Here is a 14,876-nt window from a genome sequence, read left to right on the forward strand (position 1 = left end):
CTGCCTCTGCGCGTTATTCTAAAAGTTCTTTGGTGTGGGCCATTTTTGAGACGAGTGCATCAGATCGCACCGCTGCTATTTGCAACATATGTCTCAAGCGTATCTCACGTGGCCAAAACATCAGCCGCTTGGGCACCACATGCCTGACCAGACATATGTTGACCTGCCATGCAGCTCGTTGGCAAGCGTACCTCAAAGACCCACACCAAAGAACAAAGCGGACCTCTCCTTGCTCCTCATCAGCTGGCATCTCCAACCCCACTAGACCTTCAGTCCTCTCTGAAACCTGCTCTGAGAGGAATGAAGGTGTAGAATTAGGTGTGTCACAGCCAAGTGCTTCCGGGAACTCTTCTAGCGGTACACGCACGTCCGATTATAGCAGGCAAATGTCCCTGCCCCAGCTGCTGGACCGGCGAAAGAAGTTCACTCCCAGCCATCCACATGCCCAGCGGTTGAATGCTAGCTTGGCTAAATTGCTAGCACTTCAATTGCTGCCTTTTCAGTTGGTAGACTCGGCCCCCTTCCGTGAGTTTGTACAATGTGCGGTTCCTCAGTGGCAGGTCCCCAAACGCCACTTTTTCTCACGGAAGGCGATTCCGGCTCTCTACCGGCATGTGGAAGGCAATGTCCTTGCCTCGCTGGACAGGGCGGTCAGCGGTAAGGTGCATATTACCGCTGACTCATGGTCCAGCAGGCATGGACAGGGACGTTACCTGTCTTTCACGGCCCATTGGGTCACTCTTCTGGCAGCTGGGAAGGATGCAGGACAAGGTGCAGTAGTGTTGGAGGTTGTTCCGCCACCATGCTACTATTGGTTGTGACACACCTCTCTCCTCCACCCCCTCCTCTTCTTCTTCCTCCATGGCCTCTTCCAGTGCTCTGTCCTCAGAACCAGTGGTGCTCTGTAGGCGTTCCAGGGGCTACGCAAGTACGCAGGCAAAACGATGCCATGCCGTGCTTGCGCTGGTTTGTTTGGGGGACAGGAGCCACACTGGGGCGGATGTTTTGTCAGCTCTGCAGGGGAAGGCCGAGAGGTGGTTGATGCCACGCCAGCTTAAGCCAGGAATGGTGGTTTGCGACAATGGCACCAACCTCCTCTCCGCCCTCCGACAGGGACAACTGACCCATGTGCCCTGTGTAGCTCACGTCCTTAACCTGGTGGTGCAGCGGTTTTTGGGCAGGTACCCCGGCTTACAGGATGTCCTGAAGCAGGCCAGGAAAGTCTGTGTGCATTTCCGCCGATCATTTAATGCCTGTGCTCGGCTGGCTGAGCTCCAAAAGGAGTTGAACCTGCCCAAGAACCGCCTTATATGTGACATGCCCACCAGATGGAACTCAACATTGGCCATGCTGCAGCGGCTGCACACGCAGCAGAGGGCCATCAATGAGTACCTGTGCGACTACGGCACCAGGACAGGGTCAGGGGAGCTTGGTTTTTTCTCACCACGCCAGTGGGGCATGATCAGGGATGCATGCACTGTCCTGTCACCGTTTGAGGAGGCCACAAGGATGGTGAGCAGTGACAGTGCATGCATCAGTGACACTGTACCTCTTGTCCACCTCTTGGAGCATACGCTGCGGGGAATAATGGGCAGGGCACTTGAGGCAGAACAGAGGCAGGAAGAGGAGGACTCCCTTGCCTCTCAAGGCCCCCTTTATCCAGACAGTGTTCCTGCTGTGCCACCCATCACACAGGAAGAGGATGAGGAGGAGGAAGAGGAGGAGGAGGATGATTGTGTCAGCATGGAGGTGGAGGCTGGCACTCAGCATCAGCAGCAGCAGCAGCAACAGCAGCAGTCTTGTAGGGATGATTTACAGTCCCAAGAAACACGTGGACTTGTACGTGGCTGGGAGGAGGTAGCTGCGGATCATGTTGTCCTTAGTGACCCAGAGGACTCCGGACCGAATGCCTCAGCTAACCTACGCTGCATGGCCTCCCTGATCCTGCAAAGCCTGCGGAAGGATCCTCGTATTCTTCGGATCAAGGAGAGGGACCATTACTGGCTGGCCACTCTCCTTGATCCACGGTACAAGGGTAAGGTTGCCGACCTTATCTTGCCATCGCAGAGGGAGCAGAGGATGAGACATCTCCGGGAGGCCTTGCAGAAAGGTCTGTGCAACGCGTTCCCAGAGACTGGGAGGTTACAAACTCCTGGTCCTGGACAACGTGTTCCTGAGGCATCGGTCAGAAGGAGCGGTGGAGAAAGTGGCCTTCTGACTGATGCTTTCAGACAATTTTTTAGTCCGCAGCTCCAAGGTATGATCTGTTCCAGCACCCATCGCCAGCGTCTGATTTACATGGTGCAGGAATACCTAGGGGCAAGGTCAGACTTGGACACCTTTCCCACCGAAAATCCTCTGGCTTACTGGGTCTTGAGGATGGATCACTGGCCAGAGCTTGCACAGTATGCAATTGAGCTACTGGCCTGTCCTGTATCCAGCGTTCTTTCGGAACGCACCTTCAGTGCTGCTGGTGGCTTTGTTACCGATCACAGGGTGCGCCTGTCCACCGAATCAGTTGATCGACTGACCTTCATCAAGATGAATCAGTCTTGGATCACCCACAGCTACCAAGCACCTGAAGCTGATGTAACAGAATAATTGTTTTTGAAATATCACATCCCTTCAAGACTGCCTATGCTGATGCTGAGTGACTGTCCTGTTATGTTGATTGTCTATCCTCTTCCTCCTCCGCTGATATGTTGGAAGAACATTTCTGGTTCTGGTTGATGCCATCAGCCCAATTTTTCTGCCCCTGTTTAACAGGGGCGTTTAAGTACAATTTTTGATGCAATGCTTTGCAGCAGGGCTAATTCCTGCAATCAAACAAGAGTATATGGGAGAGGTTGCAGTGTGGTGGCACCAGCACCAGTGCCTAAGGCCCAATTTTTCTGCCCCTGTTTAACAGGGGCGTTTAATTACAATTTTTGATGCAATGCTTTGCAGCAGGGCTAATTCCTGCAATAAAACTAGAGTATATGGCAGAGGTTGCAGTGTGGTGGCACCAGCACCAGTGCCTAAGGCCCAATTTTTCTGCCCCTGTTTAACAGGGGCGTTTAATTACAATTTTTGATGCAATGCTTTGCAGCAGGGCTAATGCCTGCAATAAAACTAGAGTATATGGCAGAGGTTGCAGTGTGGTGGCACCAGCACCAGTGCATAAGGCCCAATTTTTCTGCCCCTGTTTAACAGGGGCGTTTAAGTACAATTTTTGATGCAATGCTTTGCAGCAGGGCTAATTCCTGCAATCAAACAAGAGTATATGGGAGAGTTTGCAGTGTGGTGGCACCAGCACCAGTGCCTAAGGCCCAATTTTTCTGCCCCTGTTTAACAGGGGTGTTTAATTACAATTTTTGATGCAATGCTTTGCAGCAGGGCTAATTCCTGCAATAAAACTAGAGTATATGGCAGAGGTTGTAGTGTGGTGGCACCAGCACCAGTGCATAAGGCCCAATTTTCTGCCCCTGTTTAACAGGGGCGTTTAATTACAATTTTTGATGCAATACTTTGCAGCAGGGCTAATTCCTGCAATAAAACTAGAGTATATGGCAGAGGTTGCAGTGTGGTGGCACCAGCACCAGTGCATAAGGCCCAATTTTTCTGCCCCTGTTTAACAGGGGGCGTTTAATTACAATTTTTGATGCAATGCTTTGCAGCAGGGCTAATTCCTGCAATAAAACTAGAGTATATGGCAGAGGTTGCAGTGTGGTGGCACCAGCACCAGTGCCTAAGGCCCAATTTTTCTGCCCCTGTTTAACAGGGGCGTTTAAGTACAATTTTTGATGCAATGCTTTGCAGCAGGGCTAATTCCTGCAATAAAAGTAGAGTATATGGCAGAGGTTGCAGTGTGGTGGCACAAGCACCAGTGCATAAGGCCCAATTTTTCTGCCCCTGTTTAACAGGGGCGTTTAATTACAATTTTTGATGCAATGCTTTGCAGCAGGGCTAATTCCTGCAATAAAACTAGAGTATATGGCAGAGGTTGCAGTGTGGTGGCACCAGCACCAGTGCATAAGGCCCAATTTTTCTGCCCCTGTTTAACAGGGGCGTTTAATTACAATTTTTGATGCAATACTTTGCAGCAGGGCTAATTCCTGCAATAAAACTAGAGTATATGGCCGAGGTTGCAGTGTGGTGGCACCAGCACCAGTGCATAAGGCCCAATTTTTCTGCCCCTGTTTAACAGGGGCGTTTAATTACAATTTTTGATGCAATGCTTTGCAGCAGGGCTAATTCCTGCAATAAAACTAGAGTATATGGCAGAGGTTGCAGTGTGGTGGCACCAGCACCAGTGCCTAAGGCCCAATTTTTCTGCCCCTGTTTAACAGGGGCGTTTAAGTACAATTTTTGATGCAATGCTTTGCAGCAGGGCTAATTCCTGCAATAAAACTAGAGTATATGGCAGAGGTTGCAGTGTGGTGGCACCAGCACCAGTGCATAAGGCCCAATTTTTCTGCCCCTGTTTAACAGGGGTGTTTAATTACAATTTTTGATGCAATGCTTTGCAGCAGGGCTAATTCCTGCAATAAAACTAGAGTATATGGCAGAGGTTGCAGTGTGGTGGCACCAGCACCAGTGCATATGGCCCAATTTTTCTGCCCCTGTTTAACAGGGGCGTTTAATTACAATTTTTGATGCAATACTTTGCAGCAGGGCTAATTCCTGCAATAAAACTAGAGTATATGGCAGAGGTTGCAGTGTGGTGGCACCAGCACCAGTGCATAAGGCCCAATTTTTCTGCCCCTGTTTAACAGGGGTGTTTAATTACAATTTTTGATGCAATGCTTTGCAGCAGGGCTAATTCCTGCAATAAAAGTAGAGTATATGGCAGAGGTTGCAGTGTGGTGGCACCAGAAGCAGTGCATAAGGCCCAATTTTTCTGCCCCTGTTTAACAGGGGCGTTAAATTACAATTTTTGATGCAATGCTTTGCAGCAGGGCTAATTCCTGCAATAAAACTAGAGTATATGGCAGAGGTTGCAGTGTGGTGGCACCAGCACCAGTGCCTAAGGCCCAATTTTTCTGCTCCTGTTTAACAGGGGCGTTTAATTACAATTTTTGATGCAATGCTTTGCAGCAGGGCTAATTCCTGCAATAAAAGTAGAGTATATGGCAGAGGTTGCAGTGTGGTGGCACCAGCACCAGTGCATAAGGCCCAATTTTTCTGCCCCTGTTTAACAGGGGCGTTTAATTACAATTTTTGATGCAATGCTTTGCAGCAGGGCTAATTCCTGCAATAAAAGTAGAGTATATGGCAGAGGTTGCAGTGTGGTGGCACCAGCACCAGTGCATAAGGCCCAATTTTTCTGCCCCTGTTTAACAGGGGCGTTTAAGTACAATTTTTGATGCAATGCTTTGCAGCAGGGCTAATTCCTGCAATCAAACAAGAGTATATGGGAGAGTTTGCAGTGTGGTGGCACCAGCACCAGTGCCTAAGGCCCAATTTTTCTGCCCCTGTTTAACAGGGGTGTTTAATTACAATTTTTGATGCAATGCTTTGCAGCAGGGCTAATTCCTGCAATAAAACTAGAGTATATGGCAGAGGTTGCAGTGTGGTGGCACCAGCACCAGTGCATAAGGCCCAATTTTTCTGCCCCTGTTTAACAGGGGCGTTTAATTACAATTTTTGATGCAATACTTTGCAGCAGGGCTAATTCCTGCAATAAAACTAGAGTATATGGCAGAGGTTGCAGTGTGGTGGCACCAGCACCAGTGCATAAGGCCCAATTTTTCTGCCCCTGTTTAACAGGGGCGTTTAATTACAATTTTTGATGCAATGCTTTGCAGCAGGGCTAATTCCTGCAATAAAACTAGAGTATATGGCAGAGGTTGCAGTGTGGTGGCACCAGCACCAGTGCATAAGGCCCAATTTTTCTGCCCCTGTTTAACAGGGGCGTTTAAGTACAATTTTTGATGCAATGCTTTGCAGCAGGGCTAATTCCTGCAATAAAAGTAGAGTATATGGCAGAGGTTGCAGTGTGGTGGCACAAGCACCAGTGCATAAGGCCCAATTTTTCTGCCCCTGTTTAACAGGGGCGTTTAATTACAATTTTTGATGCAATGCTTTGCAGCAGGGCTAATTCCTGCAATAAAACTAGAGTATATGGCAGAGGTTGCAGTGTGGTGGCACCAGCACCAGTGCATAAGGCCCAATTTTTCTGCCCCTGTTTAACAGGGGCGTTTAATTACAATTTTTGATGCAATACTTTGCAGCAGGGCTAATTCCTGCAATAAAACTAGAGTATATGGCAGAGGTTGCAGTGTGGTGGCACCAGCACCAGTGCATAAGGCCCAATTTTTCTGCCCCTGTTTAACAGGGGCGTTTAATTACAATTTTTGATGCAATGCTTTGCAGCAGGGCTAATTCCTGCAATAAAACTAGAGTATATGGCAGAGGTTGCAGTGTGGTGGCACCAGCACCAGTGCCTAAGGCCCAATTTTTCTGCCCCTGTTTGACAGGGGTGTTTAATTACAATTTTTGATGCAATGCTTTGCAGCAGGGCTAATTCCTGCAATAAAACTAGAGTATATGGCAGAGGTTGCAGTGTGGTGGCACCAGCACCAGTGCATATGGCCCAATTTTTATGCCCCTGTTTAACAGGGGCGTTTAATTACAATTTTTGATGCAATACTTTGCAGCAGGGCTAATTCCTGCAATAAAACTAGAGTATATGGCAGAGGTTGCAGTGTGGTGGCACCAGCACCAGTGCATAAGGCCCAATTTTTCTGCCCCTGTTTAACAGGGGCGTTTAATTACAATTTTTGATGCAATGCTTTGCAGCAGGGCTAATTCCTGCAATAAAACTAGAGTATATGGCAGAGGTTGCAGTGTGGTGGCACCAGCACCAGTGCCTAAGGCCCAATTTTTCTGCCCCTGTTTAACAGGGGCGTTTAAGTACAATTTTTGATGCAATGCTTTGCAGCAGGGCTAATTCCTGCAATAAAAGTAGAGTATATGGCAGAGGTTGCAGTGTGGTGGCACAAGCACCAGTGCATAAGGCCCAATTTTTCTGCCCCTGTTTAACAGGGGCGTTTAATTACAATTTTTGATGCAATGCTTTGCAGCAGGGCTAATTCCTGCAATAAAACTAGAGTATATGGCAGAGGTTGCAGTGTGGTGGCACCAGCACCAGTGCATAAGGCCCAATTTTTCTGCCCCTGTTTAACAGGGGCGTTTAATTACAATTTTTGATGCAATACTTTGCAGCAGGGCTAATTCCTGCAATAAAACTAGAGTATATGGCAGAGGTTGCAGTGTGGTGGCACCAGCACCAGTGCATAAGGCCCAATTTTTCTGCCCCTGTTTAACAGGGGCGTTTAATTACAATTTTTGATGCAATGCTTTGCAGCAGGGCTAATTCCTGCAATAAAACTAGAGTATATGGCAGAGGTTGCAGTGTGGTGGCACCAGCACCAGTGCCTAAGGCCCAATTTTTCTGCCCCTGTTTAACAGGGGCGTTTAAGTACAATGTTTGATGCAATGCTTTGCAGCAGGGCTAATTCCTGCAATAAAACTAGAGTATATGGCAGAGGTTGCAGTGTGGTGGCACCAGCACCAGTGCATAAGGCCCAATTTTTCTGCCCCTGTTTAACAGGGGTGTTTAATTACAATTTTTGATGCAATGCTTTGCAGCAGGGCTAATTCCTGCAATAAAACTAGAGTATATGGCAGAGGTTGCAGTGTGGTGGCACCAGCACCAGTGCATAAGGCCCAATTTTTCTGCCCCTGTTTAACAGGGGCGTTTAATTACAATTTTTGATGCAATACTTTGCAGCAGGGCTAATTCCTGCAATAAAACTAGAGTATATGGCAGAGGTTGCAGTGTGGTGGCACCAGCACCAGTGCCTAAGGCCCAATTTTTCTGCCCCTGTTTAACAGGGGCGTTTAAGTACAATTTTTGATGCAATGCTTTGCAGCAGGGCTAATTCCTACAATAAAACTAGAGTATATGGGAGAGGTTGCAGTGTGGTGGCACCAGCAGCAGTGCCTAAGGCCAAATTTTTCTGCCCCTGTTTAACAGGGACATGTAATTACAATTCTTGATATAATATTTCACAGCAGGGCCCCTTCCTGTGCCAACCCAGAGTAGCGGTGAGGACTTATAGTGTTGTGGCACCAGCACCACAACCACCAAAGGTCAATTTTTCTACCACTGTTCAACAATGGCATGTAATTACAATTCTTGATATAATCGTTCACAGCAGGGCGCTCCAGCGCCCACCAAGAGTCACTTTGAGGGCTTACAATGTTGTGGCAAAACCAACACCTTGTTCCGCCATTTCTGCAGAGCATATAGGGCAGGCCCCTACTTTCAAACATCCAATTTACAAACATCTCCTACTTGCAAACGGAAGGAGACAACAGCAAGTGAGATGAAAAAAGATGGACGACAAAACAAATTATACAGGGGTGATAACCCTTCCCTATGTTTTCCAAAAAGCTTAAAAATCGTTTTTTTGACTGGAGCTACACTTTAAAAATGTACCAGTTGAAAATTACAAACAGATTCAACTTAACACAACAAACCTACACAGTCCCTGTCTTGTTTGCACCGCCTGTATACTGCTGTTCTGAGTATATAGGGCCTGGGGGCCACACGCATTTCCTTTTTTTAATATGGGTACGGGGTTCCCCTTAATATGCGTACAAGACCTAAAGGGGCTGGTAATGGGCAGGGAGGGCTACCCATGCCATTTTTCTCAATGATTTTCAAAAATATTGCAGGAACCAGATATAACATTAAAACCGCAAGCAGTTTTAAATGGTGTTATTTTCGTTTAACCACTTCAGCTCCGGACCAATAAACACCTTAAGGACCAGAGGTCTTTTTCCAATTTCGCACTGCGCTGCTTTAACTGGTAATTGCGCGGTCATGCAATATTGCACCCAAACGAAATTTGCGTCCTTTTCTTCCCACAAATAGAGCTTTCTTTTGATGGTATTTGATTGCCTCTGCGTTTTTTATTTTTTTGCAATATAAATGGAAAAAGAGCGAAAATTTTGAAAAAAAAGATATTTTCTTCTTTTTGTTATAAGAAAAATCGAATAAACTACATTTTAGTCATACATTGAGGGCAAAATTTATTCAGCCACATGTCTTTAGTAAAAAAAATGTCAATAAGCGTATATTTTTTGGTTTGCGCAAAAGTTATAGCGTCTACAAACTAGAGTACATTTTCTGGAATTTACATAGCTTTTAATTTATGACTGCCTATCTCATTTCTTGAGGTGCTAAAATGGCAGGGCAGTACAACCCCCCCCCCCCAAATGACCCGATTTTGGAAAGTAGACACCCCAAGGAAATTGCTGATGGGTATGTTGAGCCCATTGAATATTTATTTTTTTTGTCCTAAGGGATTGAATAATGACAAAAAAAAAAAAAATGATATATTGCTCACACATGCCATGGTTATATGTGGAATTGCACCCCAAAATATATTCCGCTACTTCTCCCGAGTATGGGGATACCACATGTGTGGGACTTTTTGGGAGTCTAGTCGCGCACGGCACCCCGAAAACCAATCACCAACTTCAGGATTTCTAAGGGTGCAAATTTTTGATTTAACTCCTCACTACCTATCACAGTTTCGAAGGCCATAAAATGCCAAAATAGCACAAAACCCCCCAAAATGACCCCATTTTGGAAAGAAGACACCCCAAGCTATTTACTGAGAGGCATGTTGAGTCCATGGAATATTTTATATTTTGCCACAAGTTGCGGGAATATTACAAACTTTTTTTTTTTTGCACAAAGTTGTCACTAAATGATATATTGCTCACACATGCTATGGGCATATGTGAAATGACACCCCAAAATACATTCTGCTGCTTCTCCTGAGTACGGGGATACCACATGTGTGGGACTTTTTGGGAGCCTAGCCGCGTACGGGACCCCGAAATCCAAGCACCGCCTTCAGGATTTCTAAGGGCATACATTTTTTATTTTACTCCTCACTACCTATCACTACCTATCACAGTTTTGAAGGCCATAAAATGCCAAGATGGCACAAAACCCCCCCCAAATGACCCAATTTTGGAAAGTAGACACCCCAAGCTATTTGCTGAGGGCCATGTTGAGACCATTGAATATTTTTTTTTTTGTCCCAAGGGATTGAATAATGACAAAAAATAAATTTTTTTTTTTTTTTTTACAAAAAGTTGTCACTAAATGATATATTGCTCATACATGCCATGGTTATATGTGGAATTGCACCCCAAAATATATTCCGCTACTTCTCCCGAGTATGGGGATACCACATGTGTGGGACTTTTTGGGAGTCTAGTCGCGCACGGCACCCCGAAAACCAATCACCACCTTCAGGATTTCTAAGGGTGCAAATTTTTGATTTAACTCCTCACTACCTATCACAGTTTTGAAGGCCATAAAATGTCAAAACCCCCCAAAATGACCCCATTTTGGAAAGTAGACACCCCAAGCTATTTACTGAGAGGCATGTTGAGTCCATGGAATATTTTATATTTTGCCAAAAGTTGCGGGAATATTACAAACTTTTTTTTTTGCACAAAGTTGTCACTAAATGATATATTGCTCACACATGCTATGGGCAGAAGCCAAATTACACCCCAAAATAAATTCTGCTGCTTCTCCCGAGTACGGGGATACCACATGTGGGGGACTTTTTGGGAGCCTAGCCACGTACGGGCCCCTGAAAACCAAGCACTGCCTTCCGGATTTAAATATAAAATGCTACCAAAAAACCTGTTAGCGATGGCAGGGATCAGGCCTGACTCTGCGATCGCTGCAGTTATGTGTTTAGTGTTTTGTAAGTGACAGTGATCGATCGATACTGCACTTGGGTGGGCTGGGCAGAGGGGCAAAACGCAGGTGCTAGCAGGTATCTGGGCTGATCCCGCTAACAATGCCTTTTTTTGGAACCCTGAACTGCTGGGGACGCTAGTATAGATCTGATCAGATCAGATATTGATCTGTTCAGATTCTATACCACTACAGGAGGTGTATGCTTTGCACGTGGGTGTTAGCGGTACTGGCACTAACCTAGCGCTGCCTGGGGCGACGCAGACCCTGACCCTAAAACCTAATTGATATCACCCGCTGGGTGATCAGGGGGTTAAACCTTTATTGGGTAATAAATGGTGGGTGCCCTGATGCTATAAAAAGCAAACTAACCAGAGTCACCCGTAACACTTATATGGTGATCAGTGGTGAAAGGGTTAACTAGGGGCAATCAGGGGGTTCAAATTTTTATTAGGTAGTATATGGGGTTCCCTGGCGCTATATAAAAACCTGACGGGGAACCTAAATAACTAACTGGCTAACCAGCGTCACCAGTGACACTTATACTGTGATCGCTGGTGAAAGGGTTAACTAGGGGCAATCAGGGGGTTAAAACCATTATTGGGTAGTATATCGGGGTACCTAGCGCTATAAAAACCTGGCGGTGAACCTAAAAAAATAACTAGCTACCTAGCGACAGTAGCGACACTGATGCAGCGATCAGAAAAATTATCGCTTAGTGACACTGGCAAAAGGGGGTGAAAGGGTTAACTAGGGGCAATCAGGATGTTAAAACCATTATTGGGTAGTATATCGGGGTACCTAGCGATATAAAAACCTGGCGGTGAACCTAAAAAAATAACTAGCTACCTAGCGACAGTAGCGACACTGATGCAGCGATCAGAAAAATGATCGCTTAGTGACACTGGCAAAAGGGGGTGAAAGGGTTAACTAGGGGCAATCAGGATGTTAAAACCATTATTGGGTAGTATATCGGGGTACCTAGCGATATAAAAACCTGACGGTGAACCTAAAAAAATAACTAGCTACCTAGCGACAGTAGCGAAACTAATGCAGCGATCAGAAAAATGATCGCTTAGTGACAGTGGCAAAAGGGGGTGAAAGGGTTAACTAGGGGCAATCAGGATGTTAAAACCATTATTGGGTAGTATATCGGGGTACCTAGCGCTATAAAAACCTGGCGGTGAACCTAAAAAAATAACTAGCTACCTAGCGACAGTAGCGACACTGATGCAGCGATCAGAAAAATGATCGCTTAGTGACAGTGGCAAAAGGGGGTGAAAGGGTTAACTAGGGGCAATCAGGATGTTAAAACCATTATTGTGTAGTATATCGGGGTACCTAGCGCTATAAAAACCTGGCGGTGAACCTAAAAAAATAACTAGCTACCTAGCGACAGTAGCGACACTGATGCAGCGATCAGAAAAATGATCGCTTAGTGACAGTGGCAAAAGGGGGTGAAAGGGTTAACTAGGGGCAATCAGGATGTTAAAACCATTATTGGGTAGTATATCGGGGTACCTAGCGATATAAAAACCTGGCGGTGAACCTAAAAAAATAACTAGCTACCTAGCGACACTAGCGACACTACTGCAGCGATCAGAAAAATGATCGCTAAGGCTGCTTTCACACTGGGGCGGTATTCAGGCGTTACAGCGCTAAAAATAGCGCCTGTGTAACGCCTGAAAAAAAACGGCCCCTTTAACTCCAGTGTGAAAGCCGGAGGGCTTTCACACTGGAGCGATGCGCTGGCAGGACAGTGAAAAAAGTCCTGCTAGCCGCATCTTTGCAGCGGTGAAGGAGCGGTGTATTCACCGCTCCTATACCGCTCGTACCCATTGAAATCAATGGGACACCGCGGCAATACCGCCGGCAAAGCGCCGCTGCAGCGGCGCTTTGCGGGCGGGTTTAACCCCTTTTCGGCCGCTAGCGGGGGTTAAAACCACCCCGCTAGCGCCCGCACACCGCCGCTAAAACGACGGTAAAGCGCCGCTAAAAATAGCGGCGCTTTACCGCCGACGCTGCTCCAGCCCCAGTGTGAAAGCAGCCTTAGTGACACTGGCAAAAGGGGGTGAAAGGGTTAACTCTAGGGGCAATCGGGGGGTTAAATCTTTATTGTGGGGTGATAGGGGGCGACCCTGGACCTAACACTAACTGCCCTGACAGTTTTTACTTTTACATCTGACACTGAATGCATTGATCAGTAAAGAAATGATCAATGCAATCAGTGACACTGTGACTGGGGGGGGGGGATCGGGGGGCGATCGGGGGGGGGGGTTTGTGTACCTGTGTGTACCTACATGTCAGTGTAGTGTTGGTGCACACTAACTATTAGTCTTCTCCTCGTAGTCCGGTCAAAAAGACCGCCCCGAGGAGAATGACATCACTTCCTCCTTCCTGTGTAAACAATACACAGTGGGAGGAAGTTCGTCATTGGCCAGGAGCGATCCAGAGGGGGTGCTATAAAAAGCAAACTAACCAGAGTCACCCGTAACACTTATATGGTGATCAGTGGTGAAAGGGTTAACTAGGGGCAATCAGGGGGTTCAAATTTTTATTAGGTAGTATATGGGGTTCCCTGGCGCTATATAAAAACCTGACGGGGAACCTAAATAACTAACTGGCTAACCAGCGTCACCAGTGACACTTATACTGTGATCGCTGGTGAAAGGGTTAACTAGGGGCAATCAGGGGGTTAAAACCATTATTGGGTAGTATATCGGGGTACCTAGCGCTATAAAAACCTGGCGGTGAACCTAAAAAAATAACTAGCTACCTAGCGACAGTAGCGACACTGATGCAGCGATCAGAAAAATTATCGCTTAGTGACACTGGCAAAAGGGGGTGAAAGGGTTAACTAGGGGCAATCAGGATGTTAAAACCATTATTGGGTAGTATATCGGGGTACCTAGCGATATAAAAACCTGGCGGTGAACCTAAAAAAATAACTAGCTACCTAGCGACAGTAGCGACACTGATGCAGCGATCAGAAAAATGATCGCTTAGTGACACTGGCAAAAGGGGGTGAAAGGGTTAACTAGGGGCAATCAGGATGTTAAAACCATTATTGGGTAGTATATCGGGGTACCTAGCGATATAAAAACCTGACGGTGAACCTAAAAAAATAACTAGCTACCTAGCGACAGTAGCAGTGTGGGCTTTTATTAACGTGTCCGCTGCTGACAATAGCGTTGCCATCTGCAATCTTTGCAGTCAACGCATTAGTCGCGGTAAGCCCAACACTCACATAGGGACGACCGCCTTAAGAAGGCACATGAGCAGCCATCACCGAGCCCAGTGGGAGCAACGTAACACAAAGCCACACTCCAGGCTCTCACCGTCCAGCCTCGTCTTCTACTTCTCCTTCTCCTCTCTCCTCACAATTGTCCTCCACTCCAACTTCCATCACGCCAAGCTCACGTTTTTCTGCAAAAAGGCAGGCTTCCGTGGGCCTAATGTTCGAGCGTAAAAAAATGATGATGCCGGACAACCCTCTTGCCCAACGGTTGACGGCTGGCTTGTAAGAACTGATAGCCCGCCAACTACTGCCATATAAACTGGTGGACTCGGAGGCCTTTCGAAAATTTGTGGCCATTGGAACACCACAATGGAAGGTCCCAGGAAGGAAGTATTTCTCAGAGAAGGGCATCCCAGAGCTATAAGGCCATGTTCAGTGGCAAGTGAATGTATCTCTGGCACACAGTGTCGGTGCCAAGATACATCTGACCACAGACACTTGGTCTAGCAAACACGGGCAAGGAAGGTATATCACTTTTACTGCCCACTGGGTGAACCTTCTGACGGCCGTCAAGCATGTAACCTGTGGCACCCGTGTAGATTTGGTTTTACCGCCACGGATTGCATGCAGGCCTGGCTCTTCTTCTCCTCCTCCTCCTACTCCATCCTCCTCCCTCTCCTCCTCAGCTGACTCCTCCTTTTCCGCTGCTAGCGTCTCTTCCGCTGCGCCGCCCAAGCTCCCCAGAACCTATTCGACATGCCAGGTGAGACGTTGCCATGCCGTGCTGCATCTGTTGTGCCTGGAAGCCAAGAGCCACACTGGCCCGGCACTCCTTTCAGCTTTGCGTTCACAGGCAGATCA

This window comes from Lithobates pipiens, unplaced genomic scaffold (assembly GCF_037356315.1).
Source record: "Lithobates pipiens isolate NorthernLeopardFrog02 unplaced genomic scaffold, aLitPip1_a1.2 Scaffold_27, whole genome shotgun sequence".
Classification (NCBI taxonomy): Eukaryota; Metazoa; Chordata; class Amphibia; order Anura; family Ranidae; genus Lithobates; species Lithobates pipiens.